Source organism: Mchenga conophoros, linkage group LG4 (assembly GCF_057382185.1).
Source record: "Mchenga conophoros isolate Kocher_MC1m ecotype Shallow Benthic linkage group LG4, M_conophoros_male_GT1.1, whole genome shotgun sequence".
NCBI classification, from domain to species: domain Eukaryota; kingdom Metazoa; phylum Chordata; class Actinopteri; order Cichliformes; family Cichlidae; genus Mchenga; species Mchenga conophoros.
The window spans coordinates 26,040,901-26,054,583 of NC_140529.1; the positions used below are offsets into that span (position 1 = coordinate 26,040,901).

At 40.5% G+C, this 13,683-nt stretch overlaps 1 long non-coding RNA gene across 1 annotated transcript in view; it reads left to right on the plus strand.

The window, feature by feature from the left end:
- Window positions 1–13,064, plus strand: part of LOC146576191 (uncharacterized) — a 46,992-nt gene extending 33,928 nt beyond the window's left edge. The window contains exons 4-6 of the long non-coding RNA XR_014892225.1: window positions 10,433–10,487; window positions 11,244–11,314; window positions 12,262–13,064. This is a non-coding gene — a long non-coding RNA (uncharacterized LOC146576191). The remainder of the gene's footprint in view (window positions 1–10,432; window positions 10,488–11,243; window positions 11,315–12,261) is intronic.
- The last annotated feature ends 619 nt before the right edge of the window (window positions 13,065–13,683 follow it).

Here is a 13,683-nt window from a genome sequence, read left to right on the forward strand (position 1 = left end):
TGTGCCACTATCTGGGTGGTCCTTATGGCTGATTTGATGGTAATCCGCATGTCCCATAAATCAGTGTCCAGGGTTTGGCCGGGAGCTGATGCTGTGTTCCTCACTGGAGCAAGCAGCTTTAGGCACTAAACCGAGACCCCAGCTCCTGCCCTGCCCTGACCTGGCCACACGTCAGCTCTCCACACCACCTCTAAAATAACTCATCATGCATGGCTGCCTTTGGAAAATGGCCTCACTTCTGAGCACATATTAGCCACCAACATTATAAACTGTGTATCTGTATATTGTGATTTCAGTATTTCAAGTTCTCAAAACTTTTTGATCATGTATATTTTACTTTCTGTGAATTATTATAGAAAGTTTTTTATTTTCTTTACTAACATTACACTTGTTTGTTCTGACTCGTGGCTGACACAAAGTGACTCTGATAGGCTTCTAGAGCCATGCCCTCAGCTGAGATGCCTTATGAAAGAGCTAAGATTAAAGTCAAATCTCAGTCTTTGTAGGGCCTACACTTCTCTCAGAGAATGAGGAGGGAGGGTAAAGGCCCGTCCGGCTGTCTGGCTTGCATACAGCTCTCTACTGAGCTTTTATCTAGGGAGATTGCTTGCAGCTCTGTCCAGACCCGACTCCTAGGGAGTGCACAGTCCTGAGACCTGTGGCATTAATAAAGATAATGCTGTTTGGAATAATAACAGTCAATTCTACTCAAGACAAACAACAGACACAAGTGGGCATAATACAAAAGAAACCTAGATGAAAGGCTGGTAGGTAGGTCCATGCACCTCTCTGGCTCTCTTGTGGGAACTGATGGAGCCTATATCAGTATGCTCAAATACAAACAGCACTGAGTGGGACCCTATATCAATTTTGACGCTTGGTGCCATGAGGCAGAAACACAATTTGTTCTTTTGTCTGCCAAGATCACAGAGGGAGAATGGTGACTTGTCTTTCCTTTCATTTGTTTCCCTCTCGCTCAACTCCTTTTCATTCTCTCTATTCTTGCTTTCAGTGAGTACAATTTAGTTTGATGAGCAGGTGGTCTTTTTTTGAATCTTACAGTGCTTTGGGCTCCCACCTTTGGCGTGTGGGGCTTTCAGTTGGAGTTAGTCATGTAGGCCAGAATTAGAAGGGTGGAGGAGAAGGAGGAGAAATAGGTCCAGTGTCTTGGTATTGGCAACCTTAGCACCCTGCAGTCAGAACCATGCAGTGTGCAGATTGAAAGAGTTATTTTGTTACTTAAGCTTTCAGCCGCACCCCAGATGGCTTTTGTGCTGGCCAGGGACATACTTGGGGACAAGGTTAAAGTGACAGAGTCCTTTAGGCCCGTTGAGTCCCTGGGCACAGCAGGTAAAGCACTGTGGACGAGACAATGAAAGCACCGCCTGCTCTGCACTTTTCCGTCTTGAATCTTAACACTGAACCAAAAGAAAATAGGTGGTTTCGAACAAAGGGAAACTTTTACTTCTCACCACACCCACAAAAAACACACATGTACACTGCATGAAGGTGAGATTCAGTACTTTCACTGCTTTACCTTTGAGGTCATGTTTCATCACACAGATACTATTTACTCAGCTCTGTTACTACTTAAAGGAATTCATGGTCAGTCACAGTATCTATCAGACATGATTTTGCCATAACCTCCATGGTGACACCTCGACATGCGAACGGTTTTGTGTCAATCATCCTGAACAAAATACAGTGCTCAGCTGTCTACTACTTCTAACTATATTTATTTTTGTTATATTTTAACAAAGAAAAACAAACATGCTCATATTTAAGGAACTTGGAAACTAGTTCAGTCGCTCTTCTGAACCACCGCTTGTGATGTTGAACTCCATGTGGTCGCAGTTACCTATTTAACTGGGACACACGACTTGGGAAAAAAGTCTATTTAATCGCATTGTCTGTGTATCTACTGAATTTTTGCATTGCTGATTGCATGCTAACTAATTCAGCCATAATGCTATGACAAACTTGTCATTTAAGTGTCTAAATATGCGACCGTCACTAGAGATGGTCAAGGCTAAATCATATCCCCACAGAATATGGCTATCATGAAGGTAGTGTCAGAGTGAGTAATGAAGTGGTGATAATATGGTGAGAATGTCGTGCTTTGGTCCTTGAAGTCAGATCTGTAAATCAAACTGAGAGGAGTGATTTGGTCATACTGATCTGTTAGCCATTCTCGGTTTGTCCCCCAAGTGTTTATCATAGAGCTTTCACAAGTGGCCACTTCTGCTTGCACTGATAAACAGCACGGATTGGATCCAGACCCTGCTGGGATATAGCTGGAGCCCTTGGGCTTGTAACCACACAGACTGAGAATGTTAGTCATTTGTTTATTATTGGCAATATTTGCCTGCTCCTAATCTTTGGCTGGATTAGCCAGATTAGGTGATTCTTATCCTACCTTTTTCCACTTTGGCATTTAGGGACATTTACATTTTGCATGTTTTGCTAATGGCTGCACTGACAACATGCGCATGCATAGACATGCTTTTAGGTTTGTGCACTAATGCGCGAATGTGTGTTTAAGTAAATGCTATTGCACATGTATCGCTGAAGGATGTTTGTAATCAAGAGTTTGACTGATACCCCTCTAACTTCTTCTTTATTGGAGGAATCAGGGTCTGTAGGAAAACTATTGCTGTGGCTGATATTTTATCCCATGCCAGGTCATCTTTGTGGTCAATGCTTGGAGCTGAAGGAGTGTTTGGATCTAGCAATATAGGGCTCCAGAAAATATTTTTTGTCATTTATTTTTTTCAAACAGAAACACTCGCAAGAGCCCTGTAGGAAACAATTAATCAAAGAAGCTGAATGTCAGTGCGGCGTCACTGGAATCGGAAATTAGTGATGTCATGAAGATGGAGAAAGTGGTCAGAATGGCGATTTTATGCCAGTTCTGTGTGCCGTGAAACTACTGGCCGAGAGTCACCTGGATCAGAAAGGGAATAGGGTTTACTGAAATGAGCTAGCTTGTTTAGTATGACCTTTACAGAGCTGATCCCAAACACTACATAAATCTGTTTCCAGTTTCAAAACACAACCACGCACATGCTCATTAACATGCCGTACTGCTTCACCCAAACAGTGTTTTTGTGGGTGAGAAAGTCCTGCAAATCTGCACAAACGCCCAGCACATAATTCACGCTCCTCAAATTCCCCCACAAACATGCACAGAAGCATGCACCACTGCTGCAAGATGGGCAGACATATAGGAAGTTTGTATCTATGCGTACGAGTGTGAATTTTGAGGTCAAAAGTGTAAGAATGATGGTTTGGAGTAGTCAAGTTGGGTGAGAATCTGATCTCACAGGGCGGAGGAGTACAGTAAGTCACTAGATTTATGTTAAAACTGCTGCTTTCTGGATGTTTAAGGCATGTCAGACTTCATTAGTTTCTAAGTACATTATTAGTCTCTTTTTTTATTACTTTTGTCTCTTTAGGTAATTTTCAGGGAAATAATCTCGCATTTAAGGATGTTATGATAGTTCTATATAGCCAGGGCTAAATGCTCTTCTTATAATATAAGAAGATAATTATATAAGGTTATATAAATGTATAAGGTTCTCAAAAAAAATGTTAGTGTGTGATTTGTCATTACTGAGCTCTTGACGTTTCTGTTTAAAGTCTTGTTTAAAGCGAGTTGTATTTTAGAGCCATCAAGTCTATAGTGAGTCACCGCCGCTGAAATTTGGTAAAGTCTCAAAGATTAAAAATCCCTCGGACATTTTGATAGAGATGCTAATATTGGGTGTGATTGACAAAATGAATGTTCAACCCTCCTTCAGCATCCCTTCTGACCCACCACAGAAAAGTCTCTTTACTTGCTGCACATGTAAGCTCTTCAGCTGAAGCAGTCACAGCTGAGCTTCATGGGGTGTTAGTTAATTGGCAGTTTTTGGTATGTGCAGATATGCTTCACTATGCATATCTTCCTTAATGTGCCCACCACTATTTGCTTTTTTTTAAAGTGTCCTTTAATTGGCTGCACAGTCACAGTCTCCTGCTTTAACTCTCCCCTGTGGAACCTAAATGTGGCCTGTTTGACCTCGAGGCCTCGGGGTGAGAACCTTGTATTTGCAAGCTTTAACCATCTGCTACTTACAGTTTTTTCCATCATTTCTCCTCTTTCCCTCTGTTTCTGCTTCCAGTGTGAGTTGGTGATCTCTTTTTCATCGATGCAGCATTGGGTCACTGAAAATAAAATCCGCTCTGTTTCAACGCCTTCCCATAACCCTGAACTATTCTGTTTTTTTTGTGTGTGTGTGTTACTCCATCGGCCATAGTTAGGCCATGCTGTCAACATGGTAACATGTCTGCCTCCTTAGACGCCAGAAAAGGCCCCAATGTTGGACTCTAGAGGATCAGTGCTAGATCTGACCATGCATTCTCCCTACACACCAGTCACTTTTAACTGGCTGTATCAGCAATACTCAAAGACCTGAGAGTACTCTGATCCCACCATGGGGTGTATAGCTGTGGCTCCGGCTGTGCTACACTTTAATCCCCTTTCCTTTCAACCACAATGGGAAACATGTGCTTACTCTGTGTAGGGTACAGGCCCACCATGGGAGAAGCTGTTTACCTTTGCTCCAAAACTAACATTTCATGGATCTTGTGACAATTCTTGGTCACTGCACCTTCTGGTTTAAAAGGGTCGTAGAAGGTGACACTTTCATCTGAGACTAGATGAATCTTTACCGCTGCTGATTCTGAATAAAACTGTTTCCTCACTTCACACCTTGTAAAACTTGACACACATTTTTGTCCAAGTATGCATGGATAAAGGGAAGAGTTCAAGGCCAGGTTTGGAAAACAAAATGACATAAGGTACATTTGAATGAGCAAGGGGTGCAGCACGTTTGCTTGATTCACACTTTCCCAGTCGTAGGCCTCGATTTCGATCTTTGTCTAACATTCTTCAAGTGCAGTGTATGATGGTTAATTAATGGCACAGCAAGTGGGAGTTCCCACTCAAACCTCCAAAAAGGGGGGTTTTGCACACCCTTAGAACTGAATATGTCTTATTTTAGAACCACCTGAACTTCATTATCCTCCTAAGTTTCCATGTGGGTCAGTAACACCAACATAACACAGATTTTTGTACTTTCTTGGTACTTGGTGAGATAAAAACTATATCCAAACACCAACCTAATCCACCATGTGGACATTTTCATTAACCTAGAGCTAAGGTCATGACCCATGTCACCAAAGTTCGGTCCCAGTTCTGGTGATGAATGGTTTATGTGCTGCCAGAAAACTTCAACAGAAAGATTCAGAGGTGTAAAACAGAAACAAGTAACCATATGTCACGCTGGAGGGCAGGAAATAAACTCCAGATGAAGACACTACATTGTGGTTTATTTTGCTTATGTGTGTGGGTGTGCACATACTGTAATGTAAGTGAACTGTAGGACTGTCTTTTGAGTTGCACAGCACACAGCATCTCCATTTCCACCAATCTATTCTAATTGTAGGATCATAACAGGTTTTTTATTGATCTATTGGTCTATGACTTTATCAAATATCCTAAATATCTAAAATAATGACAGCTATCATCACAAGTTATAATGTGGAACACTGCTCGTTTTCTTATTCTAAATATTACAGATAAAACCATAAGACATGAGAAATTCAACTGGCAACTCAGTGGCTAAGACTGTTTTGATCAATGTCTTGCACCATATTGCAGCTGTTTAGACACTGGACCTCTTACATAGCAGATACTAGATACCCTTCACCTTCATTTGTTCTGTTATAACAAAAATAAGGCATATGGTTGTAGAGAATAATTTCTTGTGTTGTTACCTTGCCTTAGATACAGGGATAAATCAGCTTTTTTGATAAATTACTATTACTATTACTTGATTGACATGATTTGGATTGTTGAAGCTAATAAGGTTTGTGTCATATATTAAATATTTGTATCGTTTATTTTAATTTTTGGGCAACGCAACCAGAGCTTCCAGTTCAATAGCTTTTTGTGGGCATTATGCTATCTCAATTTACATTGACTCTAATCTGAGGCTTTGGTGACCAATTCTAAACTTCTGACTGGTGGCACTGTGTGATTTAGACACTGGCCTCCACAGGTGTGGCAAGTGATCTGAGGGATGAGTGAATTCTTCCTGAGTAATGGTAGCCATGATTTGCTCCCCATGTTGCCCTGCTCAAATCTTCCCCTTCCTGTTGTCTTATCTGAGCATCCAGTGCAACCTAAACCAGGGTGCGGTGCCTCTGTTCCTCCATTCCCTGTGCAGCCGGTCCCCATTGCTGGTTTTCTCAAATGTCACTGTGAAGAGAGAATGACCCAGTTGAGTTGGACTGACTGACAGAGTCCTGACACCCCATTGTAGGCACCCTGTCTCAACCTGCCACCCACAGCTTCCCACCTTCTGACCTTTGTGGCACCAAGGGCAAAACAGGCAAAGGCATTCAGCTATGCAGTAGATCCACGAAGAACTTTCTTTGTTTTTATAATGGAAATTGAAAAGCATTGATTCTTCTTCCAGACTCAAAAGTAATTTAGATTTCCTTAAAACATTTTTAAAGACGTAAATGGTAAGTGGTAGTAGACGGAGAGTAGACTAAAAAAGTAGAGACTTAACATAGATTGTGTAGAGACAATTTATACTTCTCCAACTGTCTGGATTTGATTAAGCCAAACAGTCCACCAGCATCAAGCCAAGCATCCTCTTTAACACTGTAACTTAAAAAAAAACTGCAAATAGTTACGAATCTGACCACTGAAGCTAAAACGCACAAAGATGTTAGATGTGTTCAGCAGCGTATCATAGAACCAAGCAGTCATTAAGGATATGCACACTGTGTATAATAACTTTGCCACACCGTGCTTATTTATGTGCTAACCCAAACTTCATTACTCCATAGAATAATAAGGCTTGTTTAAAGTAAAATCATTGACCAAAGCCAAATTGACACTTACTTAAGCTTGATAAACTGTTATTTTCCTGGCTTAATTCTCTGGTGCATGGTAACTTGAATAGGATTTGAATCATTTGTGAATCATCTATCATTTGCATTCCTGCCAAATACGCTATAAACATGTTTCCGCATGTGTTCATTCCATAGCTGATCTGCCAAACAGCAGTCGAAGGCTGCTGAAAGAAGGCTTATCTCACAGCCTTCTATGAAAATATATATATTTCTTTTTAATGGAATGTGGAATCAAAGGAATCTGCGATAAATTAACTGGATATTGCATTTTTATAAATGATTATTTTGGCCAATGTCCGATGCTGTCAATTTTTTTTGTACATTCACAAAGACAGGAAGTTTTGTGGGGAAAAATCTGATTAACTGAGTGCGTGTGTGTGTGGGTGTTTTTGTGTGTTTGTGTCTGAGTATAGCCACCAAACTTTGAATGTGTGTGTAGACTTGCAGACCTTAGCTCAGCTCGGAGATGTAATCTGATTTGCAGAAAGGAACGGGTCGTTTCACATGACTGGTTTAAAGGACCGCTGGCGCAAGGTTGTGCCAGTGTCCCTGACTGATTTGTGTGTGTGTGTGTGTGTGTGTGTGTGTGTGTGGATATATGTACTTCAATACTTGTGTGTATACACCTACAAGTATTAATTTGTTTTCACAAAGTGCAACGCAGACATGTGATCATTTGCTACTATAGGCTTGCCTCCACTAGAAAAAGAGAGGTGTTGAAGTTTGCAATGTGGTCAAACACACCAGAGTTTTGCTTTTATTCCGTTGTTCTTCAGTTTAAACACGGTTTATTTGCAGAAATAAAGCCACCACTAATTAACAGTCAATTACACATCTGGAAAAAAGCAAAGCTCTGCTACAGACTCGGATGAAGGTTTTGTTTGCAGCTTTCTGTTTACACATCTCTTATAATCAGAGCTTTATTTTGAACTAATGGACCATCAGAAATTATATCAAATAATTGAAATCATCCTGTAGCCTGAGCCCTTTTTACAAGACTGCTAGGATTAAAATCCCCTTAAAGCTTCCCCTATGAATCTGCTGGGTTGTTTTTTTTTTTTTTTTTTACATAAATAGAAAAAAAATGTTTATTGATGTTTTTGTGGTCGAGATTCTCAGATGGGTTTTTTTTTTTGAGCTGGAAGAGGTCCATCATGTGATTTTCATTGGAGAGTGGCCGGAGGAGACGACCACAATAAAAACAAGTGAGCGTGCATGAGCGTGTGTTTGTGTGTCATCTGGCCTTGTTAATAACTGCAGGTTGTTTTCCATCTCGAGGTCGTCAACTGCGGTCATGGCATACACAAATGGAAGAGAGGAGGCCCTAGGAGGTGATATCAATGAGTGCTCCTGGGAGTGTCGTGTAAATGCATGCACAGGTCTTGTGAGTTTCTTAGTAATTGTGCTTCTGAGAGTTTATGAGAGTTGCAAGTGTGTGTGAAAGTGCTGTTGCTTGAAAGTGTTTTCCTGTGTGTGGAGAACTCATAAGCAGGATGATGTAGCAAGCAGGAAGCTCTGATCCCAATAGGCGTGTCAGCAGGAGTAGTTTTTCATAAGGTAGTAATCTGACCAGACAAAGGGGTGTCCAATATTAAAGAGAGCCCCTACCCCTGAGCTAATCAAGACCTGACCAACCCTTCTGCTGGCTCACCAACTCTCTAAACATTACCTCATCTGGAGGCTTAGCCTAGCCACATGCAGCTCCAGTCTGCTGGTGTACATGATAACTCACTTAGCACAGTATGATAGCTAGAAATATAAGAAAGGATATAAAAGAAATGGGACCAGCACACAACTACCTATGGTGCCTAGTGCCAGGGAAAGGTATTTTAAAAGGCAGAGGAAAGAAAGAATCATTTTACCATGTCCTCCAGAAACTCTGGGAAGCAATTTGCCGGTATTCAGTTTCTCTCCCCACCGTCCTGTTATTGCTGTTTTCCCCTCAACTCTTGGAGCCTTCAACCTGAAAAGGAGAGTTTTTTTAGTTTAGGCTTTGTGTCACTTGGAAACAGTGCCTTTGTTGCCAAGGCAACAGTTCTGGGACAATGAAACTCAGAAGCAGAGAGCGCCTTTGTCTTGGAATGGATGAAGAGTGACCGACGCTGTCTTTGGTCCAGCCTCTTAACGTGTTTGCATGTGCTGTAGAAACCTGCAAGAGTCTTGATTCAGTATCTACCTGAACCTCTTGACCTCATAAAATAAAACCAGCACACCAAATAAATTTTAAATGTTACAATGGAAAAGCTACTTTGGTTACTTAAATTTTCCTGGGATGCCAGGTTTTGCAGAGCTCCCCTGAAACCCTAGATTTACACTAAGCAAAGATGAAACGTAGATCTCAGTTTCTAATCCGGATTTGACTTTTTTTAGTTTCTGCGAAAGTACTGCTTTCACTTATTTTTATATACAGTCATGCATATATGAGTCATTTTCTGCTTTTGTTCTTTTTCATATGGTTAACTTCTACATGTACAACATGCTCACAAATTTCAGTTATTAGAGCTAACAAACGATAGTGCCCATAGACTCCATATAAAAGAGGCTTTGGCTTACCATGTTAAATTTCTTGAGCTTAAAGTTGCTATGTTTAGGCCAGAGAGTAATTCTGAGCTATTAGTTATCAGCTAATGCTAGCAAGCTAGGATAGCAAGCTACATCTGTCAGCTGTATGGGTCCATTTCACAGACAGAGATATCAGAGGTGTACTGGGGTTTCACTCACAGGCAGTGGAGCAAAGAGCAAAACTCTGTGCACAGATTGTGCAAACTCATAGCAGGATATTATTTCTCCCATTCAGTGAATTAGCAGAGGTAAAGACTAGAAAACCGGTACTGCCTTTAGCTGCCTATGCCAGCTGCTTAACCCTGAACATGCCATTAAAAAAAAAAAATACTTCTACATACTGCAGCTTTTTTGGCTCTAATTTGAAATATAATTTTGCATGAGTAAGTGGGACTTTCCCTAAATGAGTCAAGTCACTTATGATCTGTATGTCTGTGAGAGACCTGTTGTTTTTACAGACACTGGAGAGGAAGCAAGTTGTCTTATGTACTATTCATTTATTTTAAAAAGATAAAGTGCACATGACCTGTAATTCTTATTGTACTGTTGTTTCCTTCTCTCTGTTTTTTCTTGTTATAATATTTAGAGGCCAAAATGGGAAACCATATAATTAATTATAGGAATACTAACATAATCCAAATCAGTTCAAGCAAGTGTACTAAATGATTTCATTTTAACACCCAACAAGACTCAGAGATTATACAACACTGCGGGTTAATCTTGTGGCATCTGTAAATCAAGGGAACATTTGGCATTACTCATTTACAGTTATCAAAGTTTCTTAATACAAGTTTGGGCAGTGTTGGTCGAGATAAAATATGACTCCAGTTTTTTTTTCTTTTGTCTTATATGTGCACCTCTCTCTGAATCACTTTATTTCGCCATTCTTTATCTTTTTCAGATGATCACCAAGAAGGGGCTGAGTAATGGAAACATGACCTCAAGAGATTCAACAGGTAAGATTCTGTCTTTTGTTTGATCTTAAAGCCTAGGAGTACGTGATTACACACAGTGTCGTCTTATGAGGAGCAGCGACCGTTGCTATAAACAACCACAGTATGGTATGTTGACTAAATAAACAGAGGAAGAAGTGGTAGTTCACATATATGAGAGATGTGATCAGGGTGGTGCCACTGGATTCATGCCCGTGTTCTTGCTGTTTTTTTTATTGTGTAACCCAAGTCATGACAGCACAGTAAAGAATGCAGGGACACAGAGATATCACTTCAAACACAACTTCTCTCAGGAGCCTCAGATCCTTTCAGTGGAACTGAATGAAGATATGCTTTGATGGCCCACCACAGAGTCGGTGGCTTTCAAAGAAACCTGTTGATGGGATTGCACAGTGCACCCAGCCAACTGAATGAGTGGTACTGTATTTGTGCCTCTCAGGATACTCCTGGGTGTTCTCATTGGAGGTCAGATCTGCTTGACCTCAACATGAGTAGTCATTTTCTGTAGATTTTTTGGCTTGCCTTATCTTTTTTTTTTTCTTCCCTTCCATCTTGTTCTCTCACCAAATGGAGAACTGTGTATGGATGGCAGGGTGCCAGCAGACAGGTACAGTAGATGTGCTGATGAGGGATGGTGATAGGGGCAGGCCTCAGTTGCAGCCTCGGGCAGAGAGAGACATACACAGGCAGGCGTAGACTCAGAGGCAGGTTGAAACCTGGTGCTGTATGCTGATGTTTCTCTGCTTGGCTGTGCTCCAGGGTGAGGCATGTGAGAGAAACGTGGGAAGGGAAAATCCAGAATGGAGGCCAGAAGAGATGCACAAAGTCAGGTAAAGGAAATCTGTCCTCCTTTCCCTGATTTTCAAAACTAAAGCCACAATGAAAAAAAGAAGGGTAGCTAAGAATGTGTAGTGGTAACAAAAAGTGAGAGCGGGAATAGGCGCATGAAGAAAGAGTACAAGAATGAGGCTATACTGTACACTGATGGAACGTGACTACTCACAGGTAAACCAACTCAGAGGTGCAGACAAGCAGAAAGAAGATAGGAAACATTGATAGATGACTGCTTATCCTCTGACATGTTCCTTCCCCGGGCAAAGAACAAGCGGGGCAGGCCCGTCCTGCCACTTTTCTGCCATAAAACATGCAGGGTTGAGTGGGTGGTAGACAACGTCATGTCATTTTGTGGAGGGTAAAGCAAAGCCTGGGTTGTCAGGAGAGCACCTCTGTGTATTATGTCATCTTAAAAGCAGATGTTGAAGCCAGATTAGATGAGAATTCAGAAAATAACTCAGCTGTTCAGCTGCTTATTAAGCAATTTGCTTATATTTCTATCTTTAGTCTTAAAGATGGACTTATCTTTCTTTTCTTTTATGAAAAATAGTTAGCTTCATTTGCATGATTACCTGGCCTGGTACGCTGTATCCAACAAAGGCATCTGGAGTTAGCCAACACACCATAATGTGATAATGAGGCTGTGGATAATTCTTCTTCTCAGGCCCATTTCTTTTGTCAGCAGTTTTTTGAAAAGAGCCAGTTCTGTTCTGCTAAAGTAATCAGCTGCGCAGTAGTTGATCAGTTTTGATGTTTTATTAATTTAATAATTATTTGACGTAACTTTAAAAAACGTTGACTCAACATTTTAAGCAAAACATTGTTATAAAGGATCCAATACTTATCTTTTTTTTTCTTAAGCGCGGGTATGAGAAATGTCTCAATATTCAAGTAAGTGGTTTTGGGCTCCAGTCAGTCATTAGTTTCTGTATTATGTTTCCAGGATCATACTAAATCCTGGTTTGGACTGTTGGACCAGCATCCTCTGAAGCAGATGTTTGCTCCTGGCAAGGCTGCCGACAACATGAGCTCCAACACTGGCAATCTAGCTCCCAGGATTCAGTGAGCAGCGTGAGCTTGGAGAAGCTATGACATAAACGCAGCAGGACGGTGAATCGCGTTTTGCTGCTCAGACATCATGGAACAGATCAGTCAGCCCCATCTGGAGAAATGCTCTATAGAAGAGTCATATATTTACCATAGTTACTTTGATGGATACAGCATGTTGTTTGACTTTATTTTTCTAATTGATTTTATGATGATAATTTCCCGGCATCTATGTATCTTCTCTTGTTTTGCAGATTTTATTTACAGTGTCGCTCATTCAGTAACTTCAGCATTTAATGTGTAATTTTTGTCATTTTTGGTAATGTGACTGTTTTCAAAGTGGCTCTTCTAAAACTGCATAAGAACGTTTATCCAGGGAGGAGCACAAAAGATGTCTCCTACTGTGTATAAAGACTTAATGCACATGTGATTGAGATTAATCAGACGAATCACTCAATCAGTGGATATGTGATTTTCATCTTCGACAAAGAAGCCATTGTCATTAATGTAAAACCATGAATTCTCCTTCTTACGCTGCATTTTTTTGTGACACATTGGCAGCTTCTGCTAATTTCAGTTAATAATCCTGTCAAGCAGTTTATTCTCATTATGATTTATGACTCCATAGCTTTTGTTGTTTTTGTTAAGCCCTGTTAGCAGAAATTAAAAGGTGTATCCAAGCTGCTGTTTGTTTGTGTTGTCATTCCAGATACATGAGATAAATGGTTGGATGTTTCAGTGGTGTTCATTGTTACGGTTATTCATGCTGGCTTCCTTACTAGTTAGGCCAGTATGTGCTAGTCTAGCATTTGAGGAATAAATGGGGTGTTATCTTTTTTTTTTTTCTTCAAAGGAAGACAAGGTAAAGGTGAACTTTACAGTAAAAATGTAATATGTTACATTTAAACTGAAACAGTGATTTTTAATAGTTTTACTGGCAATCGCAACATACTGAATGTATATTTTTGGTTGATGTTACAATGTAATGTGTAAATGCATCACTTACTATAATCACAAAAAATTGTAGAAGTAACAGTAAAAAGATGACATCATTTTGCTGAGTTTACACTCTACAAACGTGTCACGTATGATGTTGATGGAGAAGTGCTTAATGTCACATAATAGGTCAACGTGTGTCAAAATGCAGGGAGTTTCCAACCATACTGTGGAAGAAATCCCCACAGATCCCTCGTCTTGTCCCAAAAATATTCAACATACGTCGCTAATGCATGCATTGTTTTCATTTAGTCTGAGTGACTTCAGCATTTCAGCAGTGACTTCCCATTCAGCTGTCTTTCGCTGTCATTTCAGTTACGAT